The 22,533-nt window shown below is 36.4% G+C and overlaps 1 protein-coding gene across 4 annotated transcripts in view; it reads left to right on the forward strand.

Moving 5' to 3' along the window:
• Khc-73 (Kinesin heavy chain 73) overlaps nucleotides 1–22,533 on the forward strand; it is a 734,708-nt gene that overhangs the window by 462,873 nt on the left and 249,302 nt on the right. The window lies entirely within an intron of this gene.

A 22,533-nucleotide genomic window follows, 5' to 3' on the forward strand; every position in this document is an offset into this window, starting at 1 on the left:
AGAGCGAAGTTAAAAAGTAAAGGTGATAGTGCATCTCCCTGCTTTAGCCCGCAGTGAATTGGAAAAGCATCAGATAGAAAATAACCTATACGGACTCTGCTGTATGTTTCACTGAGACACATTTTAATTAATCGAACTAGTTTCTTGGGAATACCAAATTCAATAAGAATATCATATAATGCTTCCCTCTTAACAGAGTCATAAGCCTTTTTGAAATCTATGAATAACTGATGTACTGTACCCTTATACTCCCATTTTTTCTCCATTATCTGTCGAATACAAAAAATCTGATCAATAGTCGATCTATTACGCCGAAAACCACACTGATGATCCCCAATAATTTCATCTACGTACGGAGTTAATCTTCTCAAAAGAATATTGGACAAAATTTTGTACGACGTCAACAGAAGTGATATTCCTCGAAAGTTACCACAGTTGGTTTTGTCCCCCTTTTTAAAAATAGGTACAATTATGGACTCCTTCCATTGTTCTGGTACAATTTCCTTTTCCCAAATAGCAAGTACAAGTTTATAAATTTCGTTATATAATGCACTCCCACCCTCTTGTATTAATTCTGCTGGAATTTGATCGATACCTGGAGACTTGTACTTTTTCAGATTTTCTATCGCAATTTCGACTTCTGAAAGCGTGGGTTCGGGTATAAATGGCTCAGCAGTTTGTATTTCAATTTCGTCCCGATCATTTCTATTTGGCCTATGTACATTTAGTAATTGCGCAAAATAGTTTTTCCATCTGTTTAGGATTGATGGAGAGTCTGCAAGCAAGTCACCATTCTCATCCTTGATCACGTTTACCCTTGGCTGATATCCGTTCTTAAATTCCTTTATACCCTTATATAAATCTCGAATGTTTTTATTCTTACTATTTGTTTCTACCTCATTCAGTTTTTCCTTCAAGTAACCTCTCTTTTTATTCCTAAGTGTACGACTTGCTTCCCGTCTTTCATTGAAATAATTATCTCTCTTCTCCTCAACTGGATCCTGTAAGAATTTCAATTTTGCCTGTTTCCTTCTTTCTACTACCATGCAACAATCTTCATCAAACCACGGTTTCTTTTTCCTAGTTTCATAATAACCTATGCTCTGCTCAGCTGCAATTTTGATACTATCTCTGATATTTTCCCACACACTATTAACATCTAATTCTTTCTCAACTTCGTCGGAACTTTCTAAAGTGGCAAACCTATTCGAAATTTCGACCTGATAATTTTGCTTAGCTTCCTCGTCCTTTAATTTCAAAATATTGAATTTAGTAATATTAACTTGTTGCTCTACTCGCTTGGCTACTGATAATCTTTCTCTTAATTCTCCAATCACCAAATAATGGTCAGAATTACAGTCTGCACCCCTGAAAGTTCGAATATCTACTATACTAGTATGTCTCCGTTTATCTATCAAGATGTGATCGATTTGGTTGTGTGTCAATCCATCTGGAGAAGTCCAAGTATATTTATGTATATCCTTATGGGGGAATGTTGTACTTTTGACAATTAAATTTTTCGATGTGGCAAAGTTGACTAATCTAACTCCATTGTCACTACTAATTGCGTGTAGGCTCTCTTTTCCAATAGTTGGTCTAAAAATATCCTCCCGTCCTACTTTAGCGTTGAAATCCCCCAATAAAATTTTCATGTGATATCTAGAGAACTGATCAAAAGTATGTTCCAATTCCTCATAGAAGCTATTCTTTATATGGTCGTCTTTCTCTTCTGTAGGGGCGTGAGCATTTATAACTATGATGTCGCACCATCTACCCTTAAGTACTAAATATGATAACCTGTCACTGATAAATTCGACCTTTTTTACTGCTGATTTTATTCTTTTATGAACAAAGAATCCTGTTCCTAATTGGTGATTATTGTTTCCTTCCCCATAATACAACAAGTAATCTCCTATTTGTGATATGCCATTCCCATCTAGCCTAACCTCTTGTACTCCCACGAAGTCTATTCTATATCTAGCTAGTTCTTTTGCTACTAATGTTACCCCTCCTGTTCTATAAAGACTAGTTACGTTCCAAGTGCCAAATCTCAAATCCTTATTCCTTTGCTACACACTTTTTACATAATATAATAAATCTGTACCCAAAATTTTTCTGTTAATTTTCGCTTTTCCAAAAATAATTGGTAATAACAATTAAGAAACATATTAAAGGAATTGTCATTGCACCAAATGAGTGGTCTCTGGATCAAAATGATCGCATTGTAATTATTTGGATGCAATTTAAATTAAGTAACATATTAAACGATTTATCCTTTTATCAAACACGAATGTTCCCTGGATCAAACGTCCTATTTTAATTCTGTAATTACTTTATATTTATTTCTAACGGGTGCAGCGGAGCGCACGGGTACGGCTAGTATACTAATATGACGAAGACGACAGAATTCTTTTGTGATGTGAATAATGTTACTGTAAACATTCTTTTAACAGAAACTTCAAGATTGATGCTCTGCTTAAGGCTGGTCCACAATAAACCGGGAACGGAAATGGGAACGAGAACGGAAATATTGTTAAAATAAATGTACCGGTATTTAAATGTGAGCATTCACAATTAACTTTCACGTTCCCGTTTCCGGACTCCGGAAGGCTTCTCGTTAATTGTGAATGCTCACATTTATAGTCGCTACGCTGTTATTCCCGGCGTGACTCCTCTTTACGTACGTCTTAGGCAGTAGAGGCTCTATAAAGTCTAGGTAAGTAGTATCGTTCGCCATTTTTGTTCTTTCGTTGCCGAGCTACCAGACGAGGAATCTATTTGCCACACCGTTAAACATTATAATGTCGTAGCTCCTATGATAATAAATCAAACGCACTGTAATTGAGCAAATAATTGAGCGGCAAATTACGTCCTCGTGTGCTTTCTGCGAACGCCAACGAAAGAGCCAAAATGGCGGGCGATTATATTAAGTATTTATCCAGCCTTAAGAAATGAATAACGTCTTCATGAGCGAATCACAAGACGTACACGTTTAAATGTAGCCGACCTGCAACGCGATTGGCTGCCGGAAATTAGAGCGACGGGACTATAAGTAAATTTATTTTAACAATATTTCCGTTCTCGTTTCTGTTCCCGGTTTATTGTGGACCAGCCTTTAATTGCAATAGATAATTTGTTATACAGATTTATAATGATTATTAGAAAGCTATTCTGTGTTTTAATTAGTCTACAAGTGTGAGTTACTAAATTAGATGTTCTAATATTATGAGCATGCACAACTGATACGCTTATATAACTAAGTTTTTTTTAGGTAAAAATATTTATGTACTCGGAGATGTACAGTCTTAGAAAAACGTTTTGTCCCACAGATACTTTATAAGTCCCAGAAAGGAGGCAGTGCGCAAGATCAGACATACAACGAAACAAAACTAATTTTATTACGGTACCTCAACTAGTCGTCCTCTTGTGAACCAGGTCGCTCGTCCTCTGATCATGCGCACTGCCTCCTTTCTGGGGCTTATAAAGTATCAGTGCGACAAAACTTTTTTCTAAGACTGAACATACATGGGAGAGTGTAAATTGAGAGAGCCTTAAATAATTGTCTAAATGAGGCATTAGGTAAAGAAAAAGTTATAATTCTTTTTGCCGGCTTTGCAATATAAATATATCCTTCTGTATACAATAATTTCTGGTAGGAAATTATACGCATACAATATGCTTTAAAAAAAAAACTAAAAGTTATTATTATTGTTATTATTATTATTATTATTATTATTATTATTATTATTATTATTATTATTATTATTGTCTATGCGGATGACGTGAATATGTTAGGAAAAAAGACCACAAACGATTAGGGAAAACACAGAAATTTTACTTGAAGCAAGTAAAGCGATAGGTTTGGAAGTAAATCCCGAAAAGACAAAGTATATGATTATGTCCCGTGACCAGAATATTGTTCGAAATGGAAGTATAAAAATTGGAGATTTATCCTTCGAAGAGATGGAAAAATTCAAATATCTTGGAGCAACAGTAACAAATATAAATGACACTCGGGAGGAAATTAAACACAGAATAAATATGGGAAATGCCTGATATTATTCGGTTGAGAAGCTTTTGTCATCTAGTCTGCTGTCAAAAAATCTGAAAGTTAGAATTTATAAAACAGTTATATTACCGTTGTTCTATAGGGTTGTGAAACTTGGTCTCTTACTTTGAGAGAGGAACAGAGATTAAGGGTGTTTGAGAATAAGGTTCTTAGGAAAATATTTGGGGCTAAGAGGGATGAAGTTACAGGAGAACGGAGAAAGTTACACAATACAGAACAGCACGCATTGTATTCTTCACCTGACATAAATAGGAACATTAAATCCAGATGTTTGAGATGGGCAGGGCATGTAGCACGTATGGGCGAATCCAGAAATGCATGTAGAGTGTTAGTTGGGAGACCGGAGGGAAAAAGACCTTTAGGGAAGCCGAGATGTAGATGGGAAGATAATATTAAAATGGATTTGAGGGAGGTGGGATATGATGATAGAGAATGGTTTAATCTTGCTCAGGATAGGGAACAATGGCGGGCTTATGTGAGGGCGGCAATGAACCTGCGGGTTCCTTAAAAGCCATTTGTAAGTAAGTATTATTATTATTATTATTATTATTATTATTATTATTATTGAGTATAGTAGAGAAACCTTATTTTACAAAGTATATTAGGATTATAGTTATTTACATATCGGTTATATATACTTAATTTACAGTTACTAGAAACTGAAAGTTAGAATTTATAAAAACAGTTATATTACCGTTTGTTCTGTATGGTTCTGAAGCTTGGACTCTCACTTTCAGAGAGAAGCAGAGGTTGATGATCGAGAATAAGGTGTTGAGGAAAATATTTGGGGCCAGGAGGGATGAAGTTACAGGAGAATGGAGAAAGTTACACACCGCAGAACTGCACGCATTGTATTCTTCACCTAACATAATTAGGAACATAAAATCCAGACGTTTGAGATGGACATGACATGTGTAACACATAGAGGTGAATCCAGAAATGCATATAGAGTGTTAGTTGGAAGGCCTGAGGGAATATCTGTAATTTAAACGTCTTCAATATCTGTTGAACACGAAGTATTGATATTGCTCGTGTGTATAAATTTTCAACCCATCGTATGTTTCATCTAAAATAATAAGATAATTTTAAACTAAATTGGAATTCTCGCTTTCCCCTGTATCATTTGTGAATGCACATGAATTTTATAGATATTAGGTAGGTATTTGAGTCCGCTGCGAAAGTTTCTTTTTCATTAAAATTTTTAATTGCTTCCGGCTCACGCAGCGCGCTGTGTGGCGTGGGATGTAGTTACAGTACGTACATATTCTCGCTGCCAGGAAAGACCGAGCTCTGTCTCGTGGGACATTGATAATGGGCTGATAATGGAGAGTAAATTCCGCCATATTCACGGAACATTAGACGCCTTGTGTTCCATATACTGGATATTAGTAGTGGAATCCATGACAGCTTGGCACACATTTCTGTAATTTCACCTCAAGCATTGCCGAATTTTATAATTGTTAATATTGACTCTTTTGTGTCCAATTACTTTACTATTGTTCCTGAATGACATTTGTTTGAAACACACACACACACACACACACACACACACACACACACACACACACATATATATATATATATATATATATATATATATATATATATATACACAGGGCGTTTCAAAAATACGGGGCATAATTTCAGGTATGTATTTCCCACTTGTAGACAATCAAAATAGTTCATTACAACGTGTGTCCGGAAATGCTTCACCGGAACGTTTTTCTTTCCGCAGGTCGTTGTCATTACAGAAGATGTTCAAAATGTCCACCTCCTGCTTGAATACAGACCTCACATCGATGTCTCATTCACCTGCGAACACGATCCCAAACTCCAGGAGTATTGCGTATGGCCTCAGAACATTCCACAATTCGATTCCGAAGGGATTCCAAATCAGGCACCGGAGACCAATAAACCAATGATTTTAAATGGCCCCAAAAGTAGAAATCGAGAGGGTTCAGATCAGGTGAGCGTGGAGGCCAAGCAATTGAGCCACCTCTACCTATCCATCGATCAGGAAACCTTCGATCCAAGTACCTACACAACACTGAATGTAACCTTCGCCTCGGAATGAACTATCGGATTGCCCTCTTAATGTCTCCTTTGACGGCAACGACCTGCGGAAAGAAAAACTTTCCGGTGAATTTCAATGTTGTGAAGGCCATAACTCGGAAATAAAGCATTTCCGGACATATGTTGTAATGAACTATTTTGATTGTCTACATGTGGGAAATACATACCTGAAATTATGCCCCGTATTTTTGAAACACTCTGTAAATATAATTTGAACTGGTAATGGAAATTACGGGAAAACGGCTGAACGGATTTTAATAAATGGCCCCTCATTTCGAAGCTTGGAACCCAAAGTTTTTCGGAAAAATAGTAGAAATATCAATTTTCCTACATCATTTTCCTATTTTCCAAAATACATCTGTCGTCAGTTATGAGAACTAGCTAATTGCATTCAGGAGAAGCGAAGCGAGCATCAAGTCGGCCGTGTTGCATTTCAGAACAAAACAAAACACACACCACAGTAAACAATATTACACGAAGGCCATGATCTGCAAGAATGCTGACATATTTAGAGCTCAAATTAAATTGGTTATTAAAAACTTAACTTACTAAAAATAATTTACAGGTTCGATTCTGTGGTGTGTAATTTTTTGGGTACAGCTGTGTATTGGATATTAAAAACTACATAACTTGAGGTGGTTTGATGACATTATTACTATTAGAAATGAAATATTATTGTAGTTAATGCCGTGATGTGACTATTTTTCATTAATTATACATATTAATGCTATATTGATGATATGAAAGTGAAACGTTTTGGGGTTATATAAGTAGATGTAGAGAATAACTGAAATTAGATTTTTATTTATATATTTTACTGAGTGGCGGCTTTATAGTATATATAGTATATGTTACTGAAAGCTATAAAACTTACGTAAGATAATAATATTATTAAAAATCAAATATTTTTATAGTTATTAATCAAGTGGGGTTGGGTCTATTTCATATATTTAATGGCGGTGTGTTGTAGATATTTATATGCGTGGTTCTCTTCAGTATTGGCTCGAGAGAGAGAGAGTATCTTTCATTATTATGGAAGCAAATATCTTTCAGAATGTCTGGTATTCTTCATTGAAAATAAATCTGAAAAATGTTTATTTGAACGTCTAATGAACTTAGTTTGCAGCAGCATTTGCTGCACAAGCCACTAGTTAAGATTTAAAGTCTACGTGTCCGCACTTTCATAACCATAGTACAGGGTCTTTCTTAAGTAACTGATCACTCGAAAATGTGACTAATTTTTACGTTTTTAGGCTGTGTTGTATATTTTTTGCTAGTAACAGCCTTTCCCTGTGCCGTGCGCTCGATTTGGTTACGCGTTTACCGCCAGAAGTCTCCACATTTCTATGTATAGATGAATGAAACTTACTTACTTACTGGCTTTTACGGAACCCGGAGGTTCATTGCCGCCCTCACATAAGCCCGCCATTGGTCCCTATTCTCAGCAAGATCAATCCAGTCTCTATCATCATATCCCATCTCCCTCAAATCCATTTTAATATTTTCTTCCCATCTACGTCTCGGCCTCCCCAAAGGTCTTTTTCCCTCCGGCCTCCCAACTAACACTCTATATGCATTTCTGGATTCGGCCATACGTGCTACATGCCCTGTTCATCTCAAACGTCTGGATTTAATGTTCCTAATTATGTCAGGTGAAGAATATAATGCGTGCAGTTCTGCGTTGTGTAACTTTCTCCATTCTCCTGTACCTTCATCCCTCTTAGCCTCAAATATTTTCCTAAGCACCTTATTCTCAGACACCCTTAACCTATGTTCCTCTCTCAAAGTGAGAGTCCCAAGTTTCACAATCCTAAAGAACAACCGGTAATATAACTGTTTTATAAATTCTAACTTTCAGATTTTTGACAGCGGAGTGGATGATAAAAGCTTCTCAACCGAATAATAACAGGAATTTCCCATATTTATTTTATTTTTATTGGGTTATTTTACGACGCTTTATCAACATCTAGGTTATTTAGTGTCTGAATGAAATGGTGATAATGCCGGTGAAATGAGTCCGGGGTCCACCACCGAAAGTTACCCAGCATTTGCTCGTATTGGGTTGAGGGAAAACCCCGGAAAAAACCTCAACCAGGTAACTTGCCCCGACCGGGATTCGAACCCGGGCCACCTGGTTTCGCGGCCAGACGCGCTGACCGTTACTGCACAGGTGTGTACTCGCATATTTATTCTGCACTATGAAATTTAGAACTTAGGGTTAGTGTCAAAAACCACAAATTACAAGAAATTGCAATGAATTTACACTTACACTAATTATGACTCACAGTTCTTAACATATCTGCCGCCCCGAAAAATGCACAAATGCAAGCGACGATCTCCTCATGCATTCTCGAGACATTTCAGAGTAACCATCTGTATAGTGTACACAATGCTTGCCATCAATTCTGGGATGGTGCGAGGTTTATCTGAAAACACACGATCCTTAAGAAATTTCCATAAAAAGAAATCCAGAGAAGTTAAGTCTGGAGATCGTGATGGCCAAGCAATTGGACCTGCGCGACCGATCCACCTATTACGAAACACTTCGTCAAACAAGGTTCGAACATCCGGCGCATGCCACTTATTTGTTATGTCAATGTAAACATACATGGAATAGAAACGGCGCTTTCTGGTGGAGACATTTGTGACTAGATCGACTTCTGACGGGCAAACGCGTAACCAAACGGATTGTACGGCACTAGGGAAGGTTCATGCTAGCAGATAATACAATACAGCAAAAAATCGTAAAAAATTACTCCATTTTTCGAGTGATGAATAATTGAGGGGTTGGGGCAAGAAAGACACTTCTCTCAAATGCAAGTTTTGAGAAAATTGATGTTGAAAATTCAAACCGTAATGATGTTACCTATACATGCCTTTACATTTTGGGTACTCCTGACCTATATGATCTTAGTATTGAACTACAACTTGGTGACCATATGCATAATAGATCAATAATAATAATAATAATAATCATCCGTGGCGCTACAGCCCGTGAAGGGCCTAGACCGACCAGCCAGCTGCTGGCCTCACGACCACATGCCGAAGCAGAGGTGGACGATCATCCAACCAGAATGGAGGTATCGTGTGGTTAGCACGATGATCCCCCCAGCCGTTATAGCTGGTATTCACAACCGGATTTCGCTACCTATCGTAGCTCCCCAAGTGCATCACGATGCTGGGTGGGCACCGCACACTGGCCGAAATTTAATGAGAAAATTTCTTCCCCCATGAGGACTCGAACCAGCGCGAGTCCTAGGCGGGATGCTTAGACCGCGACGCCACGGCGCGGGACTGCATAACAGATAGGGAAGACAATAAAGCGTTTTACTAAAAAAAGGCATATCCTCTAAAATGCCCTTCTTGTACCCAGCCCCTCAATTTATGAAAGATCTGGTATAATATGAACTACAACAACATGGAGAAGCAATCCGCCTAAGGACGAATTCAGGACATGAAGACAATAAAGGTAACACTATCTAAGGTGATTAAGTAAAGGCATAGATTAAGGAGAAATGAGCTGAAACATATCTATCGCTATCTCTTACTGTTTTTCATATGATCTGCATTAATCCGTGTTTTCTTACTTTATATCCTAAGGGAGAGACGTAGATGGAATGATAATATTAAAATGTATTTGAGGAAGGTGGGATATGATGGTAGAGACTGTATTAATCTTGCTCAGGATAGGGACCGATGGCGGACTTACCTGATGGCGACAATGAACCTACGGGTTCTCTGAAAGCTATTTGTAAGTGAGTATACTCTAAGGGCGAAACCTAACCATTTTCCCCCTATTACTAAATGTAATAGTGGATTATAGTGATTTTATTGTTGTCAGGTTGAATTTTCTTTTGCCAAATTTTTTCCTGAATTTCAATACTGACAAATAGCACAACTGACAGTTACTTTCTAAATGTTTTTTGGCAGTATCGTTTGCCTTTTAAAATGCTGCCAACGTTCGTGAAACGAAATTTACTAGCGAATATTATTTGAAGTTTGAACGTGATTAATAATATTCAACCTTAATATTACTAGTTAATACAGTAACAATTAATAAATCAATATACACGTTAATTTTAGGGACCGTTACATAAAGACGAAATTAATAAAATTGTGCCCCTACAATCTTGAGAATGCACGCAAGGGCCCTCGAAATGAATAATGTTTTTTATATTTGACTTATTTTAAATTAAATTGTAATTGTATATACTTGACCATGTCTATACATATATTATGTCTTCGACAATAAAGTTCTATCGATCTTCTATCTATCTAAAGTGGTATCAGATCTTTAGAGTTCATATTAATCAATCCATGTGATCAAACAAAATACATTTTTTAGGTTAGGTGTCAGAAATAAATAAATACATAAATAAATCGTAAAATACATAAATAAATCGTAAAATACATAAATAAATCGTAACATAAATAAATAAACCGTAAAATAAATAAATCGTAAAATAAATAAATAAATCGTAAAATAAATACATAAACTGTAAAATAAATGCATAAACTGTAAAATAAATACATAAATCGTAAAATAAGTTAATAAATATGTGAATAATTTTTTTTCAGTATAGCATTGGAATTTTTATTTGTTTTGGTGATATCTGGCAAAAGTTGGCAACATTATAAAGATAGCCATATTACCTTTAGGGGACAATCTTACGTGAGCGCCACTATACAGCGAAGCGCTGCTGAATTTTAACATAACAGAGATGATGTTTCAAAGCCATGTGAGAGGCACAGTACATCGACGAGAATGAATGCGTTTCAGTACTGACGTTTGCTTGTTCTGGAAATCCTGTAATGCCAAAAATTTCATTGCCGTTTGGTTAAAGTAAGGAAAATGCGTGTTATTGATCTTGCATCTGTACAGCCCGCTATTCAGCGAACACTGCGGAATGCGCTGTTAAATCCCCGTGTAATGGCGGCTTCTGGGATTGTAAAGACACGCTGTGCTGTACCGCTGTGTACGTCACAGCGCAATCTGGGCTGGGATAAGCCTGGGGCACTTTACGGTTCACTACGTGTGGGCCATTGAGGTGGGTTAAGGCGGGGTGGAGTTGTCTGGCGGCCCACCGCGTGGCATCTAGTGACTCATCCCGCGGGTTTGTCTAGCTGTTGCAGCAACATCATGGACTTGGGCGGGATTCGAACCCACGCTCTTGACTTATTGTAATTGCAGTTGTGATTTAAAGATTTAGACTCAAATTCATTCATTCATTCATTTATTCACTAATTCACTCACTCATTCACTCATTCATTAATTCACTCACTCATTCACTCATTCACTCATTCATTCATTAATTCACCCATTCATTCATTCATTAATTCACTCACTCATTCATTCATTCATTCACTCATTCATTCATTCATTAATTCACTCATTCATTCATTAACTCATTCACTCACTCATTTATTCATTAATTCACTCATTCACTCACTCATTCATTCATTAATTCACTCACTCATTTACTCATTCATTCATTAATTCACTCATTCATTCATTCACTCATTCATTCACTCACTCACTCATTCATTCACTCACTCATTCATTCACTCACTCATTCATTCACTCATTCATTAATTCACTCACTCATTCATTAATTCACTCACTCATTCATTTATTAATTCACTCATTCATTCATTAATTCACTCACTCATTCATTCATTAATTCACTCACTCATTCATTCATTAATTCACTCATTCATTCATTCATTCACTCATTCATTCATTAATTCACTCATTCATTCATTAACTCATTCACTCATTCATTCATTAATTTACTCATTCATTCACTCATTCATTAATTCACTCATTCAATCATTAATTCACTAATTAATTAATTAATTCATTCATTCATTAATTCACTCATTCATTCACTCATTCACTCGCTCATTCATTCATTCGTGAAATGCAGGGTGGATGGTAACCTCTACAGCAAGATGAAATTGGTAATAGATCATGAGGAGGGATTTGAAAAACCTAAATAAGAGTTTTCTCTAACATTCAACGTTTTAGAGGAAATCGTTATGTTTCTGTGAAGCATTTGGCAACGGCTGCGTTGAGCCGGGAGCGCTGAAATAGCGACAGCACTGAACACCTTGCTGGCCGACAGCGCTGAAATAGCGGCCGCCATTTTTCGTAGCAAAATTGTTTTTTGCTGCAAGCCTGCTGCTAGCCAGCGAAAGTGGAGGGGGTAGACATCAACCAATGGTGCCGGAGTAGACAGAACAATGGCGTGTTTGTTTGTAAACACAGCGGACATTTTGCAGTCTGGTCGTTCAGCCACTAACAGCTGCTGTAATTCAGCAAAAATTAATCGCCACCCCAGCGCTGTCCCGGCTGAACGCAGCCAACATCACGGCTGCTGCAATAACTCTAATCAAGCGCGCCCTGCACTCCTAACCTTCCCCTTCCTCTCTGCTGTACTAAGTCGGCAACACGCGTTGCATTGCAAGGTTTGTTTCAACGAATTTTGCCATTATTCAATTTAAATTCGTGGCTAAACGGTTTGATTTGCAAAAAAAAAAAAAAAAAAAAAAAAAAAAAAAAAAAAAAAAAAAAAAAAAAATTGAAGACATATAGGGCCATATTCATAGACATTCTTAGTGCGGGCTTCCGGTGGATGATCAGCGAACTAACGTTTTTCGTATTCATAAACCAGTGTTAGCGATATGATGTGATATGAATCTTGTACAAGTAACCAGTCGATAGCCGGAGCTAGTTTAGCACGCTCGTAGCGCGGGCTAGCGAAATGTCTATGCATAGCACCCTAACGGTTCAGATTATTTTTACCTGTCTGCTTGTACAGCGATCAGCCTTCTTTCAGTCCGTTACCGCAATAGAGCTCTGCAAACATTGGGCAAAGACTATTTCTTTTTTCCTGCTTAACAGTGTTTCATCGAAGGGAAAGCTTAATAAAAGTTTTGTTATATTTAATATGTACATAGAATCACTCCTTAAATTTTGGTGCAGAGGTTATCACGCACCTTGTGTAACTAAAGCATGAATCTGGGGGACGATTAGCTTGTCATTTATTTCTTTGTTTGCCAACATTGTATTTTCAATAATATTGTTCATTTTAAAAATGATTCATGTTTACTTCATCATCCTTAATTAAAACTTTTCTATCATTTATCTTATTTATAACTAGCTTAAATTACCAGGCGTTGCCCGGGCTTTAAATTTTGGTCTATTTCTAAATAAACTGTTTATTAGACTTATCGGAGACCTCGGCAAGGGAACTATATAAAACCAAAACGAACCATATTTACTTATGTTTTCTCCTCCCTAGTGACGAATATTAAAGAAAGTGCCACTAATATCCAAAGAAACTGACTAATCGAAATAATTCCATCTCACCTATGAATAGAGTTTTAACAACATTAAGACCTTATGCTGCAGGGATATTTAAGATATTTAACATTGTGATTGATGATAATATTTATCGTACCACGGCATTATGCATTATTAAGCCTTTCTGCCCACAATATATTTAATTTCCTTCAAGGCCAAACTACAATCTGTAACGGATGGATTCTATCAAATACATGGATTTCAGGGTGTTTTGCAGTAACGGAGACTATACTCATCAGAATTCACTCTTCTGGAGAAGGCAATATAGAACACTACCACAACAGAAAATCATATTTTTCTATAAACGGCCAAGTCATTAGTGACCATAACTTATTAATAAGAGACGGGTTAACAGTAACAATAAAATAGGCTCTATATTATTATTGCAATATTATAATATTATCACTAATATTACTATAACTTATAATAATTGCTTAAAATCGAATGGCTATAATAGCAATACGTGGGATAAAAACATCATCTTCTTTCGTTTTTCCAGTTAATATTGCCACTCATATTACGTTTCGCATGAGTTTTTGACACAAATTCTTGTTAGTGCATAATTTTGGTGAGTCAATATTTCGCAATAGTAGGTCTACTATGGCTATTCAATATTAAGTAAATTATGTGGTAGCAATCCTTGTAGTTTGAAAGAATTCTAGAATTCAATTGGATAAAACAGTCTGCTCACTATCTACAAAACTGCATCGAGGAATTCATAATACGGTCCTGGACTGCGTAAAGATACTTATTGCATGAATTATCTAGTTTTAGCCATCGTGATGTGTAACAACAATGTAATTTAATTTCCTGTTAAAATTTCCATGGCCTCGTGAAAGTCTATGTTGAATACAACAGACAATAATAAAGAACAACTGACTGTAGAAGATTTTGCATTTTAATATAATACATGAATATTTGATCTATTTATTTTATTTTTTATATATTTAATTAATTTAACTTCCATTTGCACAATTTTAATGTAGCCTATGTTCTTCTCCTGGTTATGAAGGTTAAATGTGCAAACTTTGGCACATATCGGTCAAAGCGTGTAGATTTGTATAGAGAACATACACATACATACATACCCACATTCAATTTTATATATTAAGATATTTAGGTTATGTTATAGCTTCTGTATGAAATTCTGGATAGTCACGTATCAGAGATTGTTTAATATAACTTATATTGATAATTGATGTGGAATGCAACCGTTTTAATAAAAATGAAACGGAATCATCAAAGACTTCTTGACTAGCAATCGTCCATAGAATTGAATGAAGACTGTGTAGTTGGCACAACTGGTAACAAGAGAACAGCTAATCATAACACACTACTGCCATCTAGCGGAATATTTGTAATGTTGAGGTACAATAATACGTTTTCAAGACAGTTTAGTATTTTAGTAAGTCAGTTAATATTTTATTTTTTTGGAGTACTTTATTTCTACGAGCAAATACTGGGTAACTTTCGGTGCTGGACCCCGGACTCATTTCACCGGCATTATCACCTTCATTTCATTCAGACGCTAAATAACCTAGATGTTGATACAGCGTCGTAAAATAAATAAACTTTATTTCTCTAATCTTTATATACTTTCTTCTAATCGTGTAATAGACAAATCCCACTCGAGTTTTGATTTTTTCTAGATAAACCTCTAGTGAGATTACTATAGAGAATATTTGGCCAGTATATAAATGAAAATTATTTGACTATTTTTCACAAAAACGATGTTTTTCTCTAGAAGTGACCAAAATTTCACCCATTTCCTTCCTTAAGCAGATCGGGAAGTCCCAATTAATCTTTGAATGAATATTAATGTAATTTAATTTTTCGTAAAAAGCTGTCAGTTACAATGAAAATCATAATATTATTTTTACAACGTAAACTTTCTAAACAAGAGCTCAGAACTTTTAAGACAGAGGATCAGTAGGATTTTTTTCATAGAGATGTCTCTGTTACTTTCTGAGATTTCATTTCATTTAGTGTTTTGCCCAAGGGCAGGTTTTTCACTGCAAATACCAGTTTCCTCCAGTCTTTTCTGTTTTCTGCCTTCCTCTTTGTCCCTTCATATGTCTATCATCTGATATCTTCTTCTGCCCCGAGCTCTTCTCCCGTTCACCATTCCTTCCAGTGCAACCTTTAGTAGGCAGTTTCTTCTCAGCCAGTGACCCAGCCAATTCCTTTTCCTCTTCGTGCTCAGTTTCAGCATCATTCTTTCTGTACTCACTCTTTCCAACACAGCTTCATTTCTTATTCTGTCTGTCCATATCACTCGCTCCATCCTTTTCCATATCCACATTTCAAATGCTTCTATTCGCTTCTCTTCACTTCGTCGTAATGTCTAAGTTTCTGCCCCATACAATGCCACACTTCATACAAACCACTTCACTAGTCTCTTCCTTAGTTCTTTTTCCTGAGGTCCGCAGAAGATGCTCTTTTTTCTATTAAAAGCTTCCTTGGCCATTGCTATCCTCCTTTTGACTTCTTGGCAGCAACTCATGTTACTGCTTATAGTACACCCCAAGTATTTGAAGCTGTCCACTTGCTCTACTGCCTCATTTAGAATTCGCAAGTTTATCTTCTGCATTTTTCTTCCTATGACCATGATCTTCGCCTTATCTTCATCCCATACTGCTCACAGCTGTCATTTAGCTCCAGTAGCATATCTTTTAGTATCATTTCCTCTTCTGCTAACAACGCCATATCATCAGCAAATCTTATGCACTTTATTCTTCTTCCTCCTACTATCACTCTTCCCATGCTCTGAAAAAGTTATTTACCAAGTCCTCCAGGTAGATGTTGAACAGTGTAGATCATACCTGCACAAACAGCGCTCAACGAGCGCGCGCCCTCCTTGGGAGCGGGAGAGCCGTGTTTACCGCTCGCCGAAACGGAGAGGAAGATACGCCAGAATAACATAGACTTCCTATAGGTAGAGGAGTGGGAAACGACCACTCAGTTATCTAGTGGAGTGCAGTGTTTAGGCCTATTCTCAGTAACTGTTTCACGTTGCTTACCTGCTGCTACAGTACAGTATGGAGGAATCTAAAAGACGGAACATAACATTTGACATTTAACGATTTACAGCTCGAACTTATTGATCTTCAATGTGACCTAAGGGCTGAAGATCGTTTGAATAATACTACTAGTTTGGTTGAGTTTTACAAGACTAAACATTAGCAATAATATCCACGACTACACAGGCTGGCTGTGAAAATGATTGTTATGTTTGGCTCAACATTTATATTTGTGAGCAACTGTTTTCTATAATCAACTTTAACAAAGGCAGGCATCGAACATCTGTAAGTGATGTTTCATTACGATCAGTAGGCTACCGTACTGTTCTTTTCAGCTGCCAACAGCATAAAACTTTGTTTTGATTTACTGATAAATATAAATGTAACAAAATGATATTGTACATTTAAGTAGCTATAGAATTTCTATTATTTCTGTAAAATAAATATTTCTTTTTTAATTAATAATAGTCCAAGATAGTTTTGCAAACACTGAAGGGGAATTCATTTCATGAACACTCGTAATAGTACTTCCTTTCGTGTATATTTTGTATGAGGTCACCCCTTCTTGCAGTCCACCCTTATACAGAGCGCAGCTAATATCTGCATTCCGCTCATGAGCTGTGAGCCGGCTCGGAGAGCGCAAACCTTGTGCAGGCCTGGTGTAGATGATAAAGGACATCTTGACATACTCCTCTCTCATTTTCACTTCCTTCTGACATTTCTTCTCCTATCCTGACTTTCATTCGTTGTTTCATATAAATATTACTGAACAGTCGTCTCTCTTTCTAATCCAACCAATTTTCTTTAGGTTTTTGACCTGAAGATGCTTAAATTATATTGGTTATATATGGCCTGTGATCTCACCTTAAACATTAATAGCTTTGTTGCCACTGAACTGGTTTTATTCTGTTTGGTAAATTATAATTATACAAAATATAGAAATGTTTATGAGTTGGCTTTCGCCATTAAAGCTGAACCTTAGTTGAAGTGAATTATTAAGTGGCGAGTTGGCAAGTTTAGTTGTGTTGAGTAGTTTAAAGGGACAAAAAGCACTACGCAAGTTCGACGGAACTTCAAGAGAGTGTACAGAAGACGGAGTACACCTTCCAGACGTGATATTAAACTCTGTTATGAACGGTTTATAGGAACAAGCAGTGTGGGAAAGACGTTCTGTCCTCGAGGACCAGTTGTAACTGAAACCACAAGGGAAGCATTTCAACAAAGCTCTATAAAATCAATTCGCCGGGAATCATGGGACCTGCAGATTATAAGAAAGTTCATACAACCATAAAACGAATATTATACAAATCTGGTATAGCTCCCTGTAAAGCATACTTGAATAATTTCACAATTGAATTGAATAATTGAGTGCATACCAATGCTGGGATCTGTCAACCCACTTCAGGTAAGTGTATATAAAAGGAAAAATGATCCCTCCCAGTCTAACTAACTAATTATTTAAATTGAATTCAATTTAAACAAAAAACACGTCAATTTATGTATTGAGGGGGAAGTCTGAAACCAGGCTTAATTGCATTTTAGATTTCACCCCCCACCCCCTGACACCTACTGCCACCCCCACTTTGAAATTTCAAATGACACTCCTATATTTTTATACTTAAATATGAGAGAGCATTCAATTGTTTATACAAGTCATTCATTTGTTTTCGCACTTTTTGTTTTCTATCGTCGCCTGTCAACCTGCATTTTTGTTATCAGTTGATTGTAGAAACAAAACACAGCATATTTTGTGTAATTTCCTAAGTTTAATCAATGGGGATGATTTACGTTTTCTATTGAAGGGTATGCACCATTTTAAAATAATTTCATACACAAACACAACTATTACATGAAATGCTCAATAAGTTTTTGTAGCTTTATTCTCTTCAGCTCTAATCAACAATAACAACAATCCAGGTTGCCAGGCGACGACAGGAAACAAAAGATGCGAAAACAAATAAATGAGATGTATAAACATTTGAATGCTCTTTCATATTTAAGCATAAAAATATAGAGGTGCCATTTGAAATTTCAAAGTAGGGGTGGCTCAGTGGGAAGTAAAATCTAAAATGCAAGTAAGCCTGGTTTTAGACTTCCTCTCAATATCTAAATTGATGTGTTTTTTGGTTAAATTGAATTAAATTTAAATAATTAGTTATTTTGGCTGAGGTGTTTTGATATGAAAACCCTGTATATAACGTTCACCGCAAGTATACCCAATTGCAAATACATTCAAAATGTTATGAACGATTCTAATGTACACTTTATATATTATTATTATTATTATTATTATTATTATTATTATTATTATTATTATTATTATTATTTTATTATTTTTTTTTTTTTGGACATCGTTATCGAACGGTTAACGATCTACCGTGCCGAATCTTGGACTTATTTCTACTGGAAAGAAGACTGTTGAACTCTATGGGTCATATTCATAGACATTCTAATCGCGGGCTTCCGGTGGATGATCAGCGAACTAATGTTTTTCGTATTCATAAACCAGTATTAGCGATATGATATGATATGAATCCTGTAGAAGTAATCAGTCGATAGCCGTGGCTAGTTTAGCACGCTCGTAGCGCGGGCTAGCGAAATTTCTATGCATAGCAATTCTTTAAGGAAAAGGTTTTTGTGTGCTCGGCTTACAAGCAAACATTGTGATGGGGGCAGATAAAAAAGTTAATTTTTTTTCTTCCACCATGTTAATAATGTCAAAAGAAGTGCTTATACAAATTTTTACCACTCGATCGCAATTACGAGGGCCGTAAAAATAAGTTCGCCAGAGGCCGCTAACAGAAAGAAAACACAATTTCATTGGAAAAAGTTTTTGGAACATACACAGCAATAGTTGAGCTATTTTTCAAGATATTCCCTACCAGAACTGAGACATTTGTCATATCATGGAATCGACAGAGAGGTGCAGACGACTGTCAAATGATGGTTCCGATCCCAGGCACAAAGATACAAAAATTGATCCCATGATATGACAAATGTCTGAATTCCAGTGTGGGATATGTTGATAAATAGCGCAACAATTGCTGTATCTGTTTCAGTGAATCTTTCCATGAAATTGTGTTTTTTTCTGTAAACTGTCCCAGGGAAAATCACTTTCTAGACGGCCTTGTAATTGCGGTCGAGTGGCCAAAATTTGTATAGGCACTTCTTTTGACATTATTAACATGGTGGAAGAAAAAAAATTAACTTTTTTATCTGCCTCCATGAGAATGTTTGCTTGTTAGTCTATCGTTGATTGTTTTGTGCTGAGTACGGAATGAACTTTGACTGAAATCACAGTGAAATCAGTGAATAGAAGTACAATAGAACCCCGATTATCCGTCACCCCATTAACAGATTGGTGGATTAACCGTCTGTTTTTCTCTGGCTTTTTTTTTTTTTTTTGCTGCAGAAATATATGAAGTACTGTACATTGTATTAGTACGTTATTTTTTTTTCTAGAGAATGTTATTATAAGTTTATTTCCTTACACAGTATAGTCTACGGTTCGAATTGTCGTACTGTATAACTTCTATATGAAATGTTTTCTACGGGTGTCAAAAGAAATCTCATTGTGCTAAGAATCTAAAAAAAGTGTAAATAATTGAGTGGTTTGGGAAAAGAGTAGCCGTGGCTTATCTCGCATCAGAATATGAGATTGGAGTGTATACAGTATGTAAATCTACAACACAGACCTTCACTATTCCTATCTTTCCACAGACAGCCATTGCAAGGCGTTTCCTTGGCCCTTAAAAACCCGTTGTTGACAATCAGACTTGAATCCGTTGCTTACGAGATTACACAAGCTGGTGCATAGCACGATCGAGAGTAGGTCTCTGTGAGTCATGACAATTTCTGCCGCTAGGTTCGCCTCGCTGCTCTAAGAAATGATGAATAGTACCATTACAAAGCATTCAGCGTATTCCGAATCTCACCGGTCCGGTGGCATCAATGTCGTCACGTTGCAGCGAAATAAGGAACAAAACTGCTGGAAGGATCGATGCTGTCATGGCGACTGTACAAGTTGTTTTCTGTGCTACGCTAGCAAAATTTTGCGAAATTTTCGTACTCCCATCTCGTTCAAAGAAAAGATAGCATAAATAATTTATTTCTTGAACCAGTAGTAATAACTGGTCCGTTGACATGTTCCCTCATAAGCCATTAACATATTGTTTTTACGTTGTGCTCATTACAAACAATACAGCAGAACTAAAGCAGAGCACACCGCCATGACACAACAGTGCACGATGTCATTTGTCTGCTAATTCCCGCCCTATACAAGAACCAATCAGATTCACTGATGGCGGCTGATGGAGACTGCCACCACTTCTGCAAGTTGATGGCACCGGTGCGACACCGGTGGAGCATCAATGACGTCATCGGTGGAATTCGGAACACCGTGATGCCATCGGATTGCTCACCGGTGAGATTCGGATTACGCTCATTGTGTATCATGAAAATAGTTCGATTAATTGTGCATTACTGATTGAGTACGAATATTATAAATATGCCAAGCATATTACAGTGTTATTTGAAGTTTGTTCATCTATCTTTATAGCTTGCTTTTTAAATTACATATTGTCTGTCTTAGTTTTCCAATAAGCTGATTTTGTTTCCGAATTGTCCTAGTAATTTTTTTACGTTGTAATGTAATGGCTTTGGGAATTTTTTTACCTTCAGTTGAGCACTGTGTGGCTATAGTTTTTTTATGTGCTTCATAGATTTCTTCAATTGAAACATTTGCTTCATTGAAAGCTGATGTACTATGTTCAACATTGGGTTTATTTTTCTTAGCAGGATGGATGTTATTCACCACTTCTGTTATCCTTCTTTTGTCGCGTCTACTTATGTTTGAAACATTTTGTTTATGTTTTGGAAAATCATCAAAGACGGATGGTACCACATTAGAAAGCAAACGTTTTAATGTTGTGCTAATGCTAAAATCAGCTTCTTTGAAATGTCTTCTGCAAACACGCGATTTCTTGTTTGGCGTCCAAAGAGTCCTTGGTTTGTCCCCTTCGCGAGAAATGGCTACACACCACTTCTTTCTTAGTCCTTCATCTTGTGGAAAACAATGAAACGAAAAATCACATTCTTTATTCTGGTTCGATTTGCACAATGGCACACAGCAGTAAACCATTTCGATCACAAATTACAGGCTAACTTCCTAATTTAATAAATGCTAATTCAAAATATATTTACACGCACTAAAATACTACAGCGTTTACTATTACTATACTCAATAGATTAATCAGTAGGCCTATAGAAATGTTTTCACCACTGCAAGAAAAAATCGCACAATAATTATACTTCTCAGTTATTGTGACGTTCGTATTTTTTTTTAAAGAGAGGGAAAAGTTAGGGCTTCTTGCAAATGCTTAATTATGAATTCAAGGAAATTAAAGATAATGCAGTATCTTAATTAGTTGCAATATCTTATTTAATAACAATATTAATAATATTAGGTGAAAAGGGTAGGCTATAGTGCGTATATGTAAGATGTCAAGTTAATTTATTTCCGGAAATGTTTGGTGTATGAACTGAAGTACAGAGTAGACAGTCCCTCAGTTTATATGTAATATGTTTTAATATCAAGAATGACAGCCTTTTATTGTAATGTAATTGAGGAGTAGAAGTTTGGAAATTACGTCTATTGTCCATAAAATATTGTACGAAGCATTTAATAAGCAATGGCGAGTCCTTTAAATGTCCCAAATGTCAATGTCATTTAAGTGTTCTGCTATGAATATATAGGGCAGAACAGCGCTCCGAGCGGCGGAATTGGCATTACGAGGGAACCACTTCAGACTCGTTTTTCAAGCGCTATGCGCCAGCTTGTGTAATCTCGTAAGGAACGCTTAAATCAGTGAACTTCTGATCCACTATCTAGCGTGTTAAACGCAACATCACGAAGAGAATTACGAAAGTGTAAATATTATTCACTAAATTTACGAAAATATTTTATGATACGGATTATACGATTTTTCGATTAACCGTTCAGCTCA

This window comes from Periplaneta americana, chromosome 3 (genome assembly GCF_040183065.1).
Source record: "Periplaneta americana isolate PAMFEO1 chromosome 3, P.americana_PAMFEO1_priV1, whole genome shotgun sequence".
Lineage (NCBI taxonomy): Eukaryota > Metazoa > Arthropoda > Insecta > Blattodea > Blattidae > Periplaneta > Periplaneta americana.